Source organism: Rhamphochromis longiceps, linkage group LG5 (genome assembly GCF_057381845.1).
Source record: "Rhamphochromis longiceps isolate RC_006_pf linkage group LG5, R_longiceps_female_GT1.1, whole genome shotgun sequence".
Taxonomy (NCBI): domain Eukaryota; kingdom Metazoa; phylum Chordata; class Actinopteri; order Cichliformes; family Cichlidae; genus Rhamphochromis; species Rhamphochromis longiceps.
Genome location: NC_140561.1, coordinates 25,141,391 through 25,160,413, shown reverse-complemented (window position 1 = coordinate 25,160,413; position 19,023 = coordinate 25,141,391). Strand labels below are relative to the sequence as shown.

The 19,023-nt window shown below is 40.3% G+C and overlaps 1 protein-coding gene across 3 annotated transcripts in view; it reads right to left on the bottom strand.

The window, feature by feature from the left end:
- foxj3 (forkhead box J3) overlaps positions 1-19,023 on the bottom strand; it is a 92,828-nt gene that overhangs the window by 67,746 nt on the left and 6,059 nt on the right. Inside the window, exon 2 of one of the 3 annotated variants that reach the window (XM_085406841.1) lies at positions 16,442-16,483. The exons of the other annotated variants lie outside the window; for them this stretch is intronic. The gene's annotated coding sequence lies outside the window, so the exon portion shown is untranslated. The remainder of the gene's footprint in view (positions 1-16,441; positions 16,484-19,023) is intronic. 3 annotated transcript variants of the gene reach the window in all.

Below are 19,023 nucleotides of genomic sequence, written 5' to 3'. Positions count from 1 at the left end.
TGCAAATTTGCAAAGAAAACAGCAGGTGCATCAAAATAAACTATTTCCAGCAGTGCAATTCGAGTTCTAAGTATCCCAGAAACTATTCAGAAAAGTCAAACATGACCAGTATAGGCTTTTAAGGCCTACAAGTAAAAAAAACTACATTTTCCGCGAAAATGACATCACTTCCGGTTTCGGGCAGGAAATGGCGGACATGCGATAGTTAGCGGTGACGTCTGTTTCAGTGTGCGAAGTGTTACGAACAGCTGATCGGATCAGCGAAGCGTGTTTCTGGAATATTATGTTTTTGTTCCTGCAAGCGCTTTTTATGCAGTTTTTGTAAAGCTTTATGTGGAAGGAAACTGTGACCGAGGACAAGCTGATGGCATAAGATGTAAGTACAACTCCTCCGGTTTTATATGCAAAAAAAATTATTGCGCTAGCTTACACGGCTCAGGTTCTACAGGGATTTAAAAATAGTTACACAAAACGGAGCGTGCTGCCCTGACCGGCTTTAAAGGGTTAACAATAACAATGTATTGAATAATGACTTTAAAAAATAATATAAAATAGTGTGCAACACCACTGAAGTTTTTTTTACCTCTCTTTTCAACCAACGGTAGTCACACTCCTCTCCAAATAACTTCTACTTAGCTTTCCGAGCTTCCCTCGGGTCCTCTTAATCAGCGGTCTCCAACCTTTTTTGCGCCACGGACCGGTTTATGCCCGACAATATTTTCACGGACCGGCCTTTAAGGTGTCGCGGATAAATGAGGGCGGGGCTAATAATCGGCTCAGTCATTTTTAATGATCGTTGAAAGCCCAGATTGTAATCGTGATTAAAATTCGATTAATTGAGCAGCCCTAATAAATGCTCATAATTTATTTTTGAGTAGTTCTTTTCATGTACATCTATGCTATATGTTAATAAAAGTGCCTGTGTGACATCTGGGACACAGCTTTGACTAAGAACTCTCTTTTTGTTCTTACTTTATGGCTCTAAAAAAAAATATCGAGATATATATCTTATATCGCCATCCAGCTAAAAAATATCGAGATATGAATTTTGGGTCATATCGCCCAGCCCTAATATTGCTCAAATGATAACAATGGTTGCCTAAGGATGCTTTATGCTCTAAGACCCTACTGAAATACAGAGAAAACCCCAGCAATCAGACAACTTGCTTTGAGCAAGCACTTTGTGACAGCGGGAATGAAAAACTCCCTTTTAACAGGAAGACACCTCTGGCAGAGCCAGGTACCCACCAGCCATCTCCCGTGACTAGCTCGTGGGTGAGAGGAGGGAGACGGAACAAAAGATGTAGACCTATGTGCGGTATAAAAACATAGGTTGATGACTTTTATCGATTTAATAATCAATTCATCATTCTCTTTTCTAGCAATTTTTTTTTTTAAATTATTGATTCCAGCTTCTTAATTCTTAACTGATTGTGAAGCACTGTGTGCTATACAAATAAATGTTAAATTGAATTAATGGTGAGGAAACACCACTTCTCTTTGCCTTACATGACAGTGAATTGTACAGACAGTTTTACAAGTCAGTCTATTAGATTATCTTAAATTGGGCTAAAACTCCTGGTTTAATTTATAATGACAAACTGCCACATTAATCAATAATAGAAATTAACACTGAGCAACAGGCATGGTCAAGTAATTCCAATATGATGAGAATTACAAAAGATTATTAGGGCTAAATGACCAGCACATATTCAGTTGTCTGTCAAGTACACAGTGACAGCTCGAACATATATCATAGATAAATGTGAAAAATGTGGAGGAGACACAATGAAGAAATGTTAAAAAGAAAGGATTCCAGAATAACCCAAGCATGATTTAAAGGAATTACCTGTGTGGGCAATGCGTGTTCTGAGTACACAACAAAGAGCCGCAATCGGGTCATGAATTTCAAATTCAAAACACAGTGGATGAGCATTGGCAGCTCTAAAGCGGGAGCAGACTGAAGGAGCTGTAACATTAGTTAGACTGAGACAGAATTTTCTTTCAAACTCCAAGTACAAAGAAAAAAAAATTGAAGTTGAAATAGCTTGCGGTTTTGGTTGATCTGTTAGATGTTCCTCTCACGTAAAGCCAAAAATAGTCTTCATTTATAATGGCACTAGAACTGGGGTTATAATTAAAACCATTTTGCTTTTTAATCAATATTCAATCTCTCAGAAATAATTAACAGCATATTAAAGAGTTTACTGCCTGACAGAGCTGGATGCCTCTACATCATTAAGCTGTTGAAGCGCTGCTCTTTGACTCCTCATGTCCCATTTCAGTGGTTTACTGCGCCTCCGTACAGGCTCTTTAAAATGCTCCCGGAGTCGTACTATACCTGCAGATAATAATACGGTCCGCTGATAACATATAGCATATATACTTTCGTGCTCACACCGAGACATGGCTTTTTAGCATGTAAACACTTACATGAGTGAATGTACATGTTACAAATACAAGGCTTACGCAAGTGCAGCTTTACGGGAAATGAAAGCAAACTACGTTCAAGGTTTGCAGGGCATATTGCTGAGAGTCAGCCACCTGCCATAAATCTGTGCCCTTTCCCCTGAGTGATAATGCACACTGCATTGGAAGTTGCACAACAACACGGCACACAACATATTAGCAGGCTGGGAAGTCATGGGTCAATAGTTAGACATTTTCTTCACTCTCCATTCTTCAGCATTACCAAGGCATTTAAGCCACCGAGACAGAGATACTGGAGGTTTCTGTTCTGCAGACTCTCTCTGTCAAATACATAATACACAGGTCACACACACATTAGCGCCCCCCCCCCCACACCCCACACACACACACACACACGCGCACCCCACCCCACATGCAGTCCAGTTAAACCATGATCATAATTATCATATATGTCTACAAGAGAGACATTTAGCCACTGTAGCAGAATACAGTATGAAAGCACTGTAATCAGCTGTCGAATTAAACAACGGTGTCTTGCGTCACCAGGAATTGTTTGTGTTTATACAAGCCAATAAATTCCTTGGGCATTCTCCAGATGACTTCCATGATAATTTGGACGCAGCTCAGTTCTACTGCTGATTAAGGAGAGAGCGGCCGAGTAAAAACATGAAACCGAGACTGTCTGCAGCCAGGCCAGGAATGAGTGGACCAGGAATTTGTTTTCATGTGGAACAGACAGCTGTCGATGTCTATACCTGTTCTCTTCACGCTGCTACGTTCCAGACAATTTCAATTAATTTGGTTTCCTGGAGACCATGTTGCTATTTATATGGGTGTGGATAACGTGGGGAAGGTAACAGCAATCGTTGTTGGTTTAAGCTCTGCAATCAAAACACCTAGTGGCAAAGAAATGGATGTGAGGTTACTGCCTTACGAGAGGCACAATAGGTCATCACAAAAGGAGTGGATTTACCATAATAAACAGCAGACACGTGAGTTAGGCCTAAAGTCAAAACTTCTTGGCTTCCACTTCTAACCTGACAAGAGAAGATTTGATGGTAACTCAGATATATTGGCACTCAGCCTCTGGTGCTTTTGAATAAAAGCTTTTACGCAAATACTGGATTTGCTACTTGCATTGTTTGGGCATAACTAAGCTAACAGCACATCTTGGCAGTCTGATACAACACAGAAACCAAAATAAAGATGTGACTCATCCAAGGTTGACGTGTGTACATTATGACAATTGATAGCCTTAAAATAGACCTCTATTATGTGGTTTGTTTAAATTTACTTAAACATTTCTTCTATATATAGATGAAAGGCAATCAAAACTAATCGCCATAATTTAATATAGTTAAGAGATTGCGGTTGCGGGAAAAGTGCTCTAGGAGCAATTGGAAAAGGAAAAATAAGACCACGACATAACCGAGTTGAACAGTTTAACAGAGGATAAATCTAAATGACAAATTTTAACACTTATTCCACTCTTGCAGGATTCAGCCAGGAAGCTGTATGAGCACTTAGTATGAGTAGAAGTTGTGTTTGCATTAAGGAAAGTGGTCCACTGTAAACTCTACTGACATTTACTCTTCAAAGGTATGTTATGATCCCCTGAGTAACAGTCCATAAGATGGCACGAAACTTAAATAGTTCTATTTAAGTTTAACATAGCCATCATAAAGTAACTACTCAGACCGGATGTTGTTCAGCAGCTGACTCAACACTGCAGCATGAACACAAGGACATTTCTCACAGGCAGATGAATGCCCCATATCATCAGATTTTTGAGATCCAGTGCGCCTGGTTGCAATATACAAGACACTATTGAAGCCCCTGAATATCATTACACAAGTTGCAACTCTGCGTCACACATCAGCCTGAGCCCAAATACCCATGTTGCTACATTTTTTTCCACTTAACCAGTTAAACTACAGGAGCAGCAACGGTGCTCCTGGTAAATCATCCAGCGACACAAACACAGGCCACAGCTGCCTCAAACACCCTTAGGAACTCCAATTGTGTCCCCACCCAACACTCCCGCAGACAGCCCAACCCCCTGCAACACAGGAACTCCCTCCAGTGCGAAGAAGCCGTCAGACGGCAATTTGAGAGTGTTGTCAGACAGGAGAGCCACGAGCAGAAGGAGTTGCTCTTCTACTATTGTGAAATTGATTGTGGTGTTTCCAATGAGAAACTCTTCATTTTAGAGGAAAGTGTAGTTGGGGGGGGGGGACGGGACTTCTTTCCACACCAATATAATACATCAAATACCTCAAAAACAAGAGTTTATCAGCAGTACTGATCAGCGAACTGTGCCCAGTCTGTCTATTGATTCTGTGTGTCATTTTTAACATACAATAAAAAACACTTAATCCCACAGATGCAAGACCTTCGAGCTGCAGCATTTCTTGAAGAACCGAGGTGCAAATTAACTGCAGTAAACAGTGATGTTCCCACAGAATCTGTTTTCCCAAAGTGCTGCTTTCCAGCGGGCAAACAACTTAACACCTGGAGTTCAGAAGCAGCACTGACAGATCAGAAAATGCTTGGTAGTAGTAAAACAAAAAGAATCAGATTTTTCTGGCTGAATCTGTACGATTACTAGATAGTCAATGTGTTCGTAATTTTTAAACAACAATTATCTGCATGGGACTGACTTTTGATCACAGTTTTAAAAAAGATTAGCCAAAGAGAATAAGTGAGAGAAATACAACTGAAACTTACACTTACTCATTGTTTCCACACACTGACTATACTTGGGTGGTCCGTCAAGAGATACTGACTGCATTGTGATCAATTCCCTTGTTCTTGTTTTGAAAGGCCACTCGCTGTTAACCCGCTAACTTCAATCTTTCCTGGTCCACTGTTCCCCTACAGGCAGGCTGCTGCTTGGCCCACAAAACTCCACCATCTTGGACTGCATCTTGTGATAGATGCTTGTTTCGCTCCTGCTACCCACTGTGAGCTAGGGGTGGGCGGTATAACCGTATACAGTAGAAACAATATAAATTTGGCCAACGGTAGAGATTTTGACTATACCGCTCTACCGCGATAGCGCATGTTGATGGTATCATCAAGCTGCGCCTGTTTTGGTTGAAAGCATTGCAGCGGCTGCAAACAACATCTGCAAATTATGCCGAGTGACAGTAATAACAAAGGGACAAAGCCCTTTTGGAATATGGGGAAAGCCAAAAACTGTGCTTCCTCCACTTCTGTAACATTGATTCATTAATGCTGAATTCTCTCGCAGCTGCCCTATTCCCATGTTGCTGCAGTATATTAATGACTAACCTCGTATTGTGGATGGATTATCTCAGTTGTTCTCCTAACTGAAGTTTGGTCCGTTTAGAGCATCCTGCCATGCAATTGCATTTGTCCCTGACCACCAGAAACCTGCACTTTAACTTTTATCGAGTGGAAAAAAAGTTAGCATTCATCCTTCAGCTTCACTGTGCTATTGTTATGCTAACATAGCTGTTTTGCTCGCGATCACGTAGGACATCATTATATACCAGGTAGTCCAACTTCAGTAACCCTACAAAAGTCACTGCTGTTTAGTTTTCTGTCTTCATTTATGTTGGAAGTGATAACAGAGCTGTACGTTTTAATTTTTTCAGAAATATCTCAGTCAGAACATGGTATATGGTGTTCAGGTGAAAACTAGCGAGCTAACTTCCTGCTAACTTCTAACTCCGTTAAATTTAATAACTCTGTTTTCATGGATGGATGCCTGGATGTTAAACTTAATTGTTACACCTGGTAAAGCAGCAACGCTGATCATTTTATTAAAGATGAAAGAATTTAGACAGTTTTTAACTCTCCATGATGCCGCAGTGTTTGACTTTGGGACCTGAAGAAGACGGAGTTTTGGACCCAGATTACTCCGCATGGCTCCTGACTCCGGCAGCCGCAATGCTCCGGCAATCCATCAAGCGGTGCGCCTTCATAGCTTACCAAAGTCGCACTAAAACATTTGACAGATTTCTATGCACCATGTACTACATAACATCAGTTCGAGGTCAGTAAGCACAACCAGAATTCATACATAAGGCGCACTGTCGATTTTTGAGAAAATGAAAGGATTTTAAGTGTGCTTTCAAGTGTGTAAAATACATATAGAAGAAAAGAATATATCGCAATACATATCGTTACCGCACATGCTTCAAATTATACCGTGATATGGATTTTAGGCCATATCGCCCAGCCCTACTCTGAGCTTAACCTGAAGCAGGTGGAGACCTGGTTCAGCTAATCTAACCTCATGACGACTGCAGAGCAGAAGGAGGAGCTGCAGTCCAAGACAGTGGAGTTCAAGTTCACTGACAGGAGGAAGAAATTATTGGTAGGGGAGCTGATTATTGCGTTTTCGGTCACAAAGAGCACAAATGCGTTTTCTGTCCACGTTTGTGCAAGAGTGTGACACAAATATAATCCAATTCTGTAGGAAACTATGCATACTGGCAACTTGTCTCAACACAATATAATAATCAAATTATACTTTCCAAAAAAACAAAACAAAAAAAACGGAAGGCAAAAAAAGCCTTGTTTTTCATGGCTCTCTCTTCCAGAGTATGCACATCATCTTTCCAACATGTCATACAGTCATGCATTACAAGGAACACCACCGCCACACTGTCGTCTCAGACAAAGCCTTAATCTACTATCCGTCTAATTTGCCTAATCTTCATGTTTCTTCAAACATGGAGTCTTTTATTTCCTAGGTTAGTTTCTAACTTTAAGATCCTGGAATTTGTATTTCCTAGGTCTATTTGGATACAAAAGCCAGAAGGAGTCGTATAGATTTAAGGACTCTATGGCATACAGTAGGCCTCAGCTTATGTGAAGTGCCTGTTAACCTCTGATTGATCTGCAGAGCTCATCAAAAGTCTTGAGTGCTTTACATTACTGGGTGGAGACAAGCCAAAGCACCCCAACACTGACCAGAGATTTACTTCTTTATGATTGAATAAAATTACATTCAAGGAGCTATTGGACAGACTAATGAGGTTTATGATGCACTTTACAGACTGCAGTGAGGACGGCAGCTGAAATATTCCTAATGCACATCAGTCAACAGCATTGTATTTTACTTAATAAATCATTAGATGAAGCATCCAGTTTGTGGATGTTTAAAGAATCTACAGAGGGTAAAGTGCTTTGTCCAATCATGTGATTTTATCTTGAAGCTATTCTTCTAATCACAAGATACTCCTCACTCGAAATGGCTGTTGTGTTTCGTTAAAATGTTTATCTCTTTTTTTAGTAAATTGTAAATCCCCGGAAATTTGGAAACCAGAAGATCGCATCTACAACAAGCACTGTAGGATGCTAAACTTTAAGCAGAGTCTATACAAAAGCCTCATTACATTTGCTAATGGTGGTGATGATGAAGCAGGGTTTTGTTTTTTTATTTCACACCATGTCTTGCTGGTGTAAAAGATAAGGCTAATTAACATGGCACCATTTGCATCTTTACCTCTGTGTTTCAACACCAAAGGGAAGAGTGCAGCCACAGCAGGCTAATGAATGTTTGATTTGAGCGGGAAGACTGTCACTTCCAACGCTCCAGACATTACTCTGTTCGAACCCCCCCCTCCCCAAATTCTCATGTTCTCCTAGCTGGCAGAGCTGTCTGCGGTTCACCTTTTCCCTCCACCTTCCCTTTCTCCAGCTTAAATTCTTGAGTTCATCCCCCTTTTCCTCACCCCCCACTTCTACCACCACCACACAGGCTGTGCTCATTACAGCGGATTTGCATGTCTGCTCCAGAGCAGTATGAGAAGAGATGAAACAGAACTCCCAGTGGCTGCCTCTGCAGTGCTTCACTCATCTGACAGAAAGAGCTCCAGTTTGGGCCCCAGACACAGTCAGCAAACAAATGCAGGCTTCTTAAAGGGGCCATACGCACGCATATATGCAAACAAACTCAGAGATACTCCCCCAGAAAGAATTTACATTGCACAGTATTCAGTTTAAATACATCTGCATGCAGGATATATTGACAGAATTGGAAAAAAATTAAATAAATCTACCTCAAGGCTGCTAAAACTTGGAAGGAAGAGTTGCGTTGTTGTGCAGCCAGTCTCGATTCCCACATCTAAGAACGATGGAGTGTTTCCCCACACAGACTTTACTGGGGCGGGCGCGGGCCTAACTGCTATACATCTGGCAAGTCATTGTAGTATTTTGATTTTAATCTCCTCAGAGAAAACAACACCCTCTGTCCTTAAAAAAATAAAAATAAAAAAAATTAAAAACTATCCCTGCTCCTTCCAGTCTCATGCTTGGCACACTATCTTGGCTGCTAGAATAACATAACTGCCTCTCCGGTGAGCGTCTCGTCCAGCAGTCGGACGGCCTGTAGCATTTTGGGCTGCAGCTGGTGACAGGAGTCTTTGTCCTGCTCTCCAAGCTGGAGGGCCACTCTAAGCAGAAATGGTTGTGCTCACTGAGGCTGCAGAGCACAACAGGGACTACCATCGCCAGCAGCAATCCAACACTCTGGAAATGAAGTCCATCCATGGGATGAGAATCTCATTGGAGAGACAGCCACTTCTAATAATCTGTTACTTGTAGTTAAAGTACCTGAAGAGGAGCATAATGTAATCTAATCTAATATTAGATTACCCTTACAAATGGGTAAGTTAAAAAAAAAAAAAAAAATTTATATACTGCAATTGGTGCAGGTTTGAATATTTTCCAATATCTGGAAAATAAAATAATTATTGGAATACTGATTGTGTCCGTGTGCTCCTTGTTGAACTGTTAGGCCTTAAGAGGGCTACAACATTTTTCTTGCTAATACATTTCTAAGTTTTAGACTCTAAAACTGCAAAACTGGAACATTTCTGATTAGCCATTTTGTCTTCTTTGATGTTGGCAAAGAACGTTTCAATGGAGCAATGGCAGAAAACACACTGTGATACTACCCCACAGTGACTATTGCTACAAATTATGCAGTATCACATAAAGTATGCAAAGTGAGCAAATGTTACATACTTTGCTTTAAAACAAATAAAAAAAGAAAAGCCAAGTATGTAGCAAAGAAAGGTCCGTCTTTTGTTTCTGGTCCCCTTAAAATTAGGCGCTTTTGTTCAGGATGACTCACTGGCGAAAGTGGTGAATCATGTGCCATGCAACGTGAGTCAGTGTGAAAGAAGGGCAGACAGTCTTATACCATGCAAGCTCCAGATCTGACCTGCACGGTTCCCCACCAACCCAAGAAGTTAGTGTTCTAAAGAAAAAAGAAAAAAAAATGTTTAGCCTTGGTGGAAATGCAAAATCTATGAGGAAGAAAAAAAAAATGGTTTTGGGTCGTCAAGCTCACTTTCATGTTTCACTTGAAACGTATTTAACTAAAGCTAACAAACTGTCTAATTTTGTAGTTTCGAGTGACAGGGTGAAGGAAAATCCTACTCAGTCAGCTCTGACTCATAGGTATATGATGGCTTACTAAGCATATAAATAAAATAAGGAGAATTAAAAATGAGAACTTGGAAATTATTTTGTGTTTCAAGACTTTCATATCCATTTTCTTATTTGGGCAAAAATAGATGCCCTTTGAAAATACAACAATATAAACTGCCAGTAGTTAAATGTGTGAAATGTTGGCTAAACATGGATTAAAAGCACTGATTGGTGGCCCTAACATAACAAAGTATTACCAAATCCCTCTATATTCAATTAATTTTTATTAGTTTTAACTGAGTCTTACGACACACAGTTGTGCAAAAGAATAAAGAAGGGTGCACTTATTACAATATTTAATATATGAATTAACAGAAGTGACGCTTTTTAAACAGCAGGGTGATTTGACTGTGTGTAACCACAATCTGTCGAGCAGAAAATAAATGACAGATCACACAAGACAAATCAGTGTTTCACTTTGAGAGCGTTTACTGCAATGTTTGTACTGTCACAGGGCGACAATGGTGGCGTCATAAGCGCCCCGATGTAACCACGGCAACAACAAAAAATAAGCAACAAAATATCTCAACAACCTAAAATTGAATTTAAAAATAAATCAATTTTAAAAAGAGAAAAAAAGAAGAAAAGAAAAGAACGTTAAAAATCCTTATTAGCTACACATATGTATCAACCTTTATAACAAGATAATCAGTATAATATACATAGTTAAGCAGACCTTTCATGCTAACATTCAACTTCATGTTTTCAATCTTTGGGCTATGCTAGACTAGTTCTGTATGACTCACAGTACAATAATCCTTATTTATCTTGTACTGGGCTTTTTAATAAGCCAGAACTGTATACATGAGGTTTGAGAAAAAAAAAAAAAAAAAAAAAAAAAAAAAAAAAAAAAGACTAGGGGGAAAAAAGTTGTCCAAACTGTGGCAGAACCAAAATAAGAAAATGCATGTTAGGTCCCTTCAAGTCTCTAAATTATTAAACCTGGATTGCTTGTGGCTGATTAGGCCAAACTGTTAACTGCTGTCATGCACATTGAGCAGGCAAAGTTGCACCAAAAATGTTCAATGGTCCCTTCTAGACATTTGATGACTTCTCTGCCACATGTGACATTCTCTGTATTACCACATCCGCTATGCTGCTCATTTACCACCTTCATGTTATCTCAGTAGCCAGAGATAGATAAAAATGAAGTGTACAATAGAAACTAACTGATATTTAAGTTCTAAAACATCCTCTCTGAATACGTCTCTAAAGCCTGAAATAAACCTTTGTTTACTTAGAAACTAAATGACCAAAGTGACGAAGTGATAAAATTAGCCAAAGCCAAAAATTTGTTATTTCAAGTTACAGTTAGGGCTGCTCAATTAATCGAATTTTAATCACGATTACGATCTGGGCTTTCAACGATCATTAAAAACGACTGAGCCGATTATTTACGGTCGCCCGTGGCTCAGGGGGTTGGGAATCGCATCTGTAACCGGAAGGTCGCCGGTTCGATCCCTGGGCTCTCTGTCCTGGTCGTTGTGTCCTTGGGCAAGACACTTTACCCTACTTGCCTACTGGTGTTGGCCAGAGGGGCCGATGGCGCGATATGGCAGCCTCGCTTCTGTCAGTCTGCCCCAGGGCAGCTGTGGCTACAACTGTAGCTGCCTCCACCAGTGTGTGAATGTGAGAGTGAATGAATAGTGGTATTGTAAAGCGCTTTGGGTGCCTTGAAAAGCGCTATATAAATCCAATCTATTATTATTATTATTATTATTATTATTATTAGCCCCTCCCTCATGCTTTACTCTCGCGCTGCTCTGTGTGGCAAATCCAGCGCACCTCTCTGCATTTCGAACACGCGTCACAACAATTAGGTCCCCGGGCCTTGGACCGGTACCGGTCCGTGTGTCGTTTGGTACCGGGCCGCGAGAGTTGAGGCTCAGGTGTGAAATGTATGGTTTTCAGGGTTTTTAAATCGGTTTTCAGCGTTATTTTGTTATCGTTTTGATTGTTAACTCTGTTTTCCTGGGTCTTTTCACGTGTGTTATGAATCAATCTTTTTTCGGTACCGGTACTAGTTTTATTTTGTTGCATTTATCCGCGACACCTTAAAGGCCGGTCCGTGAAAATATTGTTGGGCATAAACCGGTCCGTGGCGCAAAAAAGGTTGGAGACCGCTGATTAAGAGGACCCGAGGGAAGCTCGGAAAGCTCGGAAAGCTAAGCAGAAGTTATTTGGAGAGGAGTGTGACTGCCGTTGGTTGAAAAGAGAGGTAAAAAAAAACTTCAGTGGTGTTGCACACTATTTTATATTATTTTTTAAAGTCATTATTCAATACATTGTTATTGTTAACCCTTTAAAGCCGGTCAGAGCAGCACGCTCCGTTTTGTTTAACTATTTTTAAATCCCTGTAGAACCTGAGCCGTGTAAGCTAGTGCAATATTTTTTTTTTGCATATGAAACCGGAGGAGTTGTACTTACATCTTATGCCATCAGCTTGTCCTCGGTCACGGTTTCCTTCCACATAAAGCTTTACAAAAACTGCATAAAAAGCGCTTGCAGGAACAAAAACATAATATTCCGGAAAGACGTTTTGCAGATCCGATCAGCTGTTCGTAACACTTCCCACAGTGAAACAGACGTAAGCGCGAACTATCGCATGTCCGCCATTTCCTGCAGAAACCGGAAGTGACGTCATTTTCGCGGAAAATGTAGTTTTTTACTTGTAGGCCTTAAAAGCCTATACTGGTGTTTTTATAAGTCATGTTTGACTTTTCTGAATAGTTTCTGGGATACTTAGAACTCGAATTGCACTGCTGGAAATAGTTTATTTTGATGCACCTGCTGTTTTCTTTGCAAATTTGCATCATAGGATTGTTTTTTGTTTTTCCTGCAGTATATAAAAATTGCTGTATCTCCAAAATAAAACTATGAAGACACTCAAAATAAATTTCCTGTTGTTGTAAACTATTTTTTGCAACTTTTTTGTATTTAAAGTTTTGAGGGATAAACCTCTTAAATTTCTCCAAGTAGAAATATATGTAAAAAACAAAAAACAAGAACGATTTTCAATTTTTTTGTAGTTCATTGCACTTTTTTGCAATTAATGTAGTTACTATGGACTTAATGCATACATATTATTAAAATATGGGCTATAACAGTTGTATAGCAACTTGAAATGCTCCCACAAATGGCACTACAACATGTAGTAAAAAAAAAAAAAAAAAAAAAAAAAAAAAGTAATATAAGCTCTGGCGGACTTGGTTCTATGGTAGGTCTTAAAGGGTTAAATAAATATCGTCAAATAATCGAGATCTCAATTTCAGTGAAAATAATCGTGATTATCATTTTTGCCATAATCGAGCAGCCCTAGTTACAGTAGTTTTATTTTATTTTTTCTTTGAGAGGAAACACTGGTCACCTAAGGTTGCTGTTGGCCTTCATTCTGCAGAAATGATAGCCTGCTAAACACTCGTGAATTCATCCTGTCACCTGACAACCTGGCTGGTGACAATGCATTTAATGCACATAAGCACGATTGATCTACATATAGTTAAAGGCAACCAGGCTGCCTTACTTAGAAGTCTCGTGTTATTTTGTTATTGACGCCCGATTTTGAAAACTTTAAGATTAATATATTCCTTATTCTGATACTCTTTGAGGAATTTTTGTGTGGAGGAAAACCCCTGAACATCAACCCCCCAAACTATGGATAAAGAAATCTTCCTTAGTCTGTAGAAAGTGGTTTCATTTATCTTCTATGTTCATATCACTGTGACAGCAAAAATATGATTAATTGGTCAGCATTGTGTCATCTAGATTTTGTAGGTCATAATGAGATTTTATGTAGAAGATGGTAAGAGAAGAAAAAACAAAACTAGCTGGCACCAGTGCGAGGGGTGAGACAAAATATTGATACTGCAATGCAATTATCAGGAGGCTGGTGCCAAATATTGAGCCAAAACGTGCAGCCGCTCTGATTCTCCCACTAATTTGACTTACCAGAGTTACTATTTAGCCATCTTTAAGGGAAGGAACTAACGGGGGGGAAATGGCAGACACAGAGGTGAGCTAATTACAGAGCTAAAACTTTGCCATTATAACTTATTAACACACACACACACACACACACACACACACACACACACACACACTTACTTTGTTAGGTACATGTGTTCAACAGTTTGTTGGTGCAAACATCTAATCAGCCAATCGCATGGCACCAACTCAATGAATTTGACGATGATGATCTGCTGAACTTCACACCAAACATCAGAACAGAGATAGGAACTGACAGGAAGGCAATAGTGGCTCAAATTACCACTTGTTACAAGGGAGGTCTGCAGAAGAGCATCTGTGAACGCACAGCACATCAAAACTTGAAGCAGATGGGCTACAGGAGCAAACCACACCAGGTCACACTTCTGTTAGCTAAGAACAGGAAAGCCAACATACAACTTGCACATGCTCACCAATATTTGACAATGGAAGACAGCATTTAGTGTAAAAAACATAAAAGCTTGGGTCCATCCCGCTTTGTAACAATAGTTCAGGTTGCTACTGGTTCAGACTTCTGGCCCTTAATACCATGCAAGCACGGTTTAACCACCACAGCCTTCCTTACTGATCACCTCCCTCCCTTTATGACCACAGTGTACCTTCTATAAAGCTCAGATAATTTCAAAGTGTTTTTCCCGCCTCCCCAACACCACAGCGAGTTCAAAGGGAGATTCATATATTTCAAAATGGACCATATCACCATATCACTGAGGAATGTTTCCAGCACCTTGTTGAATCTATGCCATGAAGAAGGCAAATGGGGGTCCAACCCAATACAAGCAAGTGGCCATGGGCATATACAAATACCAGTAAATGAATACCTGCTTGATGCTTTTTTTGTTAGGGTTTTTTTATTTTGTACTTTAGTTTCACAAAGAGTCATGATACTGTTGTTAGAGGCCAATGTATTGTAATATTTTCACATTGTGGGTTACACCCACCCCTAACGAGTACCACTAGTGTAGATTCAAAGCCATGCTTTTTGGTTTGTTAGCAATATTCTAGCGAACCACACAACCAGCAAATTCAAGGTCACGCTTTTGTAGCAGGCTGATTATATACTGGAGTAAATGGGTAACAATGTAGGTGTGCCACTAAAAGGCGCCTGGAGGATTTCACTGAGAGCAAAAATGTTTGATAAAGCAAAGAAGAGAATCAAAATGCTCGACTGATGGTCAAAGTGGTTCACCACTGGGACCTCAAAAAAAGAAGAAAACACGTGACAAAATTCATTGGAGAAAAGAAATGATAAAAATAAAAGAGGTTTCAAAAAGGCAGCCATTTCAGATGACTAAATAGGGATTATCAGGCATAAACTCAAGCAGCAATCTGCATTAACCAAAGACTTCATAATTTGTTCCCCTCCAATTATAGTCACTTTTGTCAGAGCATCATTTTGACTTTCTGTGAATGGACTCACACAAAAAGGCATAAATCAGAGCAATGTGAGCTGCCTGCAAAACTTAGCACAAGTGTGGCCGGGGCCACACAGCACACATTAAGTCATTGAAGTCCCCATGCCTACAGTCCCTCCCTGACCCCCCACTGTACACACCAGTAACTCCCCAGCACTAAGCCTTTCAGACCAAACACTGCTCTGCCTTCTGCATCTTAATAAGAGGAGGGAAACTAGAAGGGAAGTGAAGGCATGGCAGTCTTTTAGAGGAAGCCGAATAAATGACTGAACACACACCCTGGGGCGGGCATGCTGGGGGGTTTCCAGGAGGTCGGAGCAAGCGGGGCCAATCGTGTCAAGACGAAGGCGGCAGACTAACACAAAACTGACATATCAAAGAAGCCAAGCCTTGTAGAAGGGAAAAAGAGCAGCCAAGACAGCACATTCAACTGCACAGCTTGTTTCTGCATCAATGAAAGACAACACGACCAAAAAACGGCAATTAGCGATTAAAGTGGAAATTCCATCTGGTGCAAAGCGGCATATTTTTCCAATCAAAAACCAGCTCAAGCCATCTCAGTGATCCTATGGCTTTTGATCCCATCCCTGTTTTCTTTTCAGAGGTGGGCAAACTATAAACCAGGCATTTGAAAGATTGCATGTATACCCAAACTTTTTATCTCCTGACTAATCAGTGGCATACATAAAAGCAACTGTTCAAACTTCACCTTAACAGTACAGCCAGAACTCTATCATTGGAGAAAGAAAAGCCGACTAGGCCTTGAGAATCAGCAAAAGCCGACTAGGCAGCTTTCACTGATTCTGTTTAAATGCTTTCAAACCATAATCTCTGACAACCTGGATAAACTGGGAATGAGCAATATAAACGTACAGAGATATAGCAGGATTATGAGATTGCTTAAATGAGTTATATTTTTAAATTGGCTTGATGAGAGCCAGTGTGGCCTTAAACTCAGTTTGCATCTAATGAGATATCAAAGCTCGCCTGTTTACTACGTTTCTTTTTTGCTTGTAATAATGAAAGGAATTCTCTGAGGTGGCCGCCATGCTGACACAGCCTTTAGGTGCTTAAATCCAAAAATGGGTGCATTAAGTGCATTTTAATTGACTTATATTTACCCAGTGTATCGTCTTGCAAATAAGAAAGATCTTCTGGCACTCCTAGAAGACAAAAAAAAAAAAGTAGGTCACTCAGTCTCCTGTGAGTCATAGGTTCTGGCAGGGGACCAAGCAGAGCAGGTATGGGGAAAGACAGAGCAAGAGCCAGGAGAGGCCTGATACTGTTTCATCAGCTTTATACAGATAATCAAAATTGTTTTCAGTTCTGTGCATTTTGTGACGCAAAGTGAAATTAAGCCAAATTGAAAGCATACGTTTAGGAAATTAAAACCAGTGTTAGACACTTAACTGCATGTGAAATTCACACCAAAAATAAATAAATAAAAAAACTTTAATCTATTTTTTAAACATTTATCCCAAAGTCAGGCCTCCTGAGAAACACTGAAGCATAGTAACTGCATGCAAACTCATCTACAGTCTTCTCATTCTGCCATATAAATTTCCTTCAGTAGACCAGAGACATTTCTCAAATTGCAGGTGCTGTCTTGTTTCTCCCTAGAGCTGAGGCTCTGGGCTCCTCTCCCAGGGCCACAGCACCTTGGCAGAGAGGCTGACTTACAGGGTCAGAGCCTGAGATTTCCAAACAGTTACTTTTTGAAGGCAGTGACTCACCCTGGTCAAAGCTGTCAGTCACGTAGCCACCTTGGGACAACCACATCTGTGAGGCAGCGCTGATCTAGGCAGCTCATGGCCTGTGACCAATGCACTGATAACTTCTTAATTACATTGGGCAACTGGCACAGACCATGTTGCTTCAGCCACCGAGCCCCTCCTCCAGCTAACCTCTCCGCCCTCTCATTCATCCACCCTGAGGGAGAGGCATGCAAACCAGAGGAAGTATGACTCATCTAGTAACAAGATGCATTCTTCTGAATTCTCTGCAGACGTGTTGTTTGCTAAGTGAAGAGCACAGGAGAGTATGGCGGAGAGAGAGAAAAAGAAGGGAAGAGACAATGTGAAACCATAATCAAGACACTGGCTACGTGTGAGAGCAAGGACGGAACGATGGGGCAAGAGCAAGTCACCACGTGTGGGTTTCCTGGTCCACACACAGATCAACATTTCCTCCAACTCCACAGAGAGAATCCTTGGCTTCTGTTGGGGGTTTTCTGAATCACAGATGGAGACTCCAAGTACTAAGGCTAATCCATCAGGTTTCACACAAAAAAAAAAAAAGAAAAAAAAAAAAAGAGCAACAAATGACGATAGCAGAGAGGTTTTTGACGGGCGCTTCTTCTGAGCACTACAGATGATAATGAGGCACAAGCAAGGGGTATGAAAAAGAAGTGTTAAATCATCGAGTCTAAGAGATCCACTGCAGTTCCTTCCCAACTAACACCACATCTGCATAACTTGGCACTAGTCCTTACAGATCATGAGCCTCACACATCACATCATACAGACTCTAACTGCTGCATTAAGCTATTTCTGGACAGGTCACTTTAACATTGTCAGAAATCACAACATAGAGAAAAGAAGCAACTAAATGCAACCTTCAGTTGTGATCAAAAAAAAAAAATATATGCTCAAACAGGTTCTATCTTGTGATATCATGATGAATGGTCTATCAGCCACCAGCTTACTGTTGGCAGAGTATTCAGTAGGGCTGCCACGATTAGTCGACTAGTCACGATTACATCAACTATCAAAATCGTTGATGTGTCGTTTGAAGCTTTGTAAGATCACAAAAGACGCAGGAATAAGTAGTAGGATTTAAGAGTGTAATAATGGACTGAAACAGAAGATGGCAGCACTGCATGTACAAGGATGCCAGCTGCCGTTAAACCCCGAAGAAAAAGAAGTAGCTCTGTCTCAGAATTCATAGCGCAGCCCAGCTCAGTTTCCAACAATGGCGGCAGCTAGTTAGTTTTAATATTACTCTTATTATTCTTTCTGGGTCACAAAATAAACGTTTAACATATTTTCAGGCGAGAATGTAGCTGTGTAAACCTCAAATATCTGCTCAGTTTATCAAGACACCACATATTTTCAAAAGCGCTCCGATGTTTTCGGAGACGTCTGAGACGTTTCGGCAAGGCTCACTAGAGCCCGTGAGAACACCGGAGTCCCGGCAAATCGTTTTCAAACCCACCGCCGTCTTTCACTACTCAGGTTAAACATATACAAGTCACTTAGATAACTTAAAAATTTTATTGTTTGGCTTTTTTTAGTATTTTATTTGTTCCTGAGTAAATCGGTTTGGCTGAGATTAAAGTTATAGTTTTTACACAACTGAATAAACATCAAGCAGACAACTGATTATCAGAAGTGTGAGATGCTCGAAAATATACTCCGGTGTCCTGTTATATTTTAGATAGCAAGGAGTTTATTAAACTTCACCAAAACAATCTGCAAATTTCATTAAAATTTAATAAACTATCATCTTGTCTTTATTTTTAGTTAGCACATACCTTAAACACTTAAAGCTGTAAGCTAATGATAGTTATATAAGAGCAGATGCTGCTGGTGCAATAAGCTGTACATCCAATGGATGCATGATCTGATTAGTCGACTAATCGCAAAAATAATCAGTGACTAGTCGACTATCAAAATAATCATTTGTGGCAGCCCTAGTATGAACC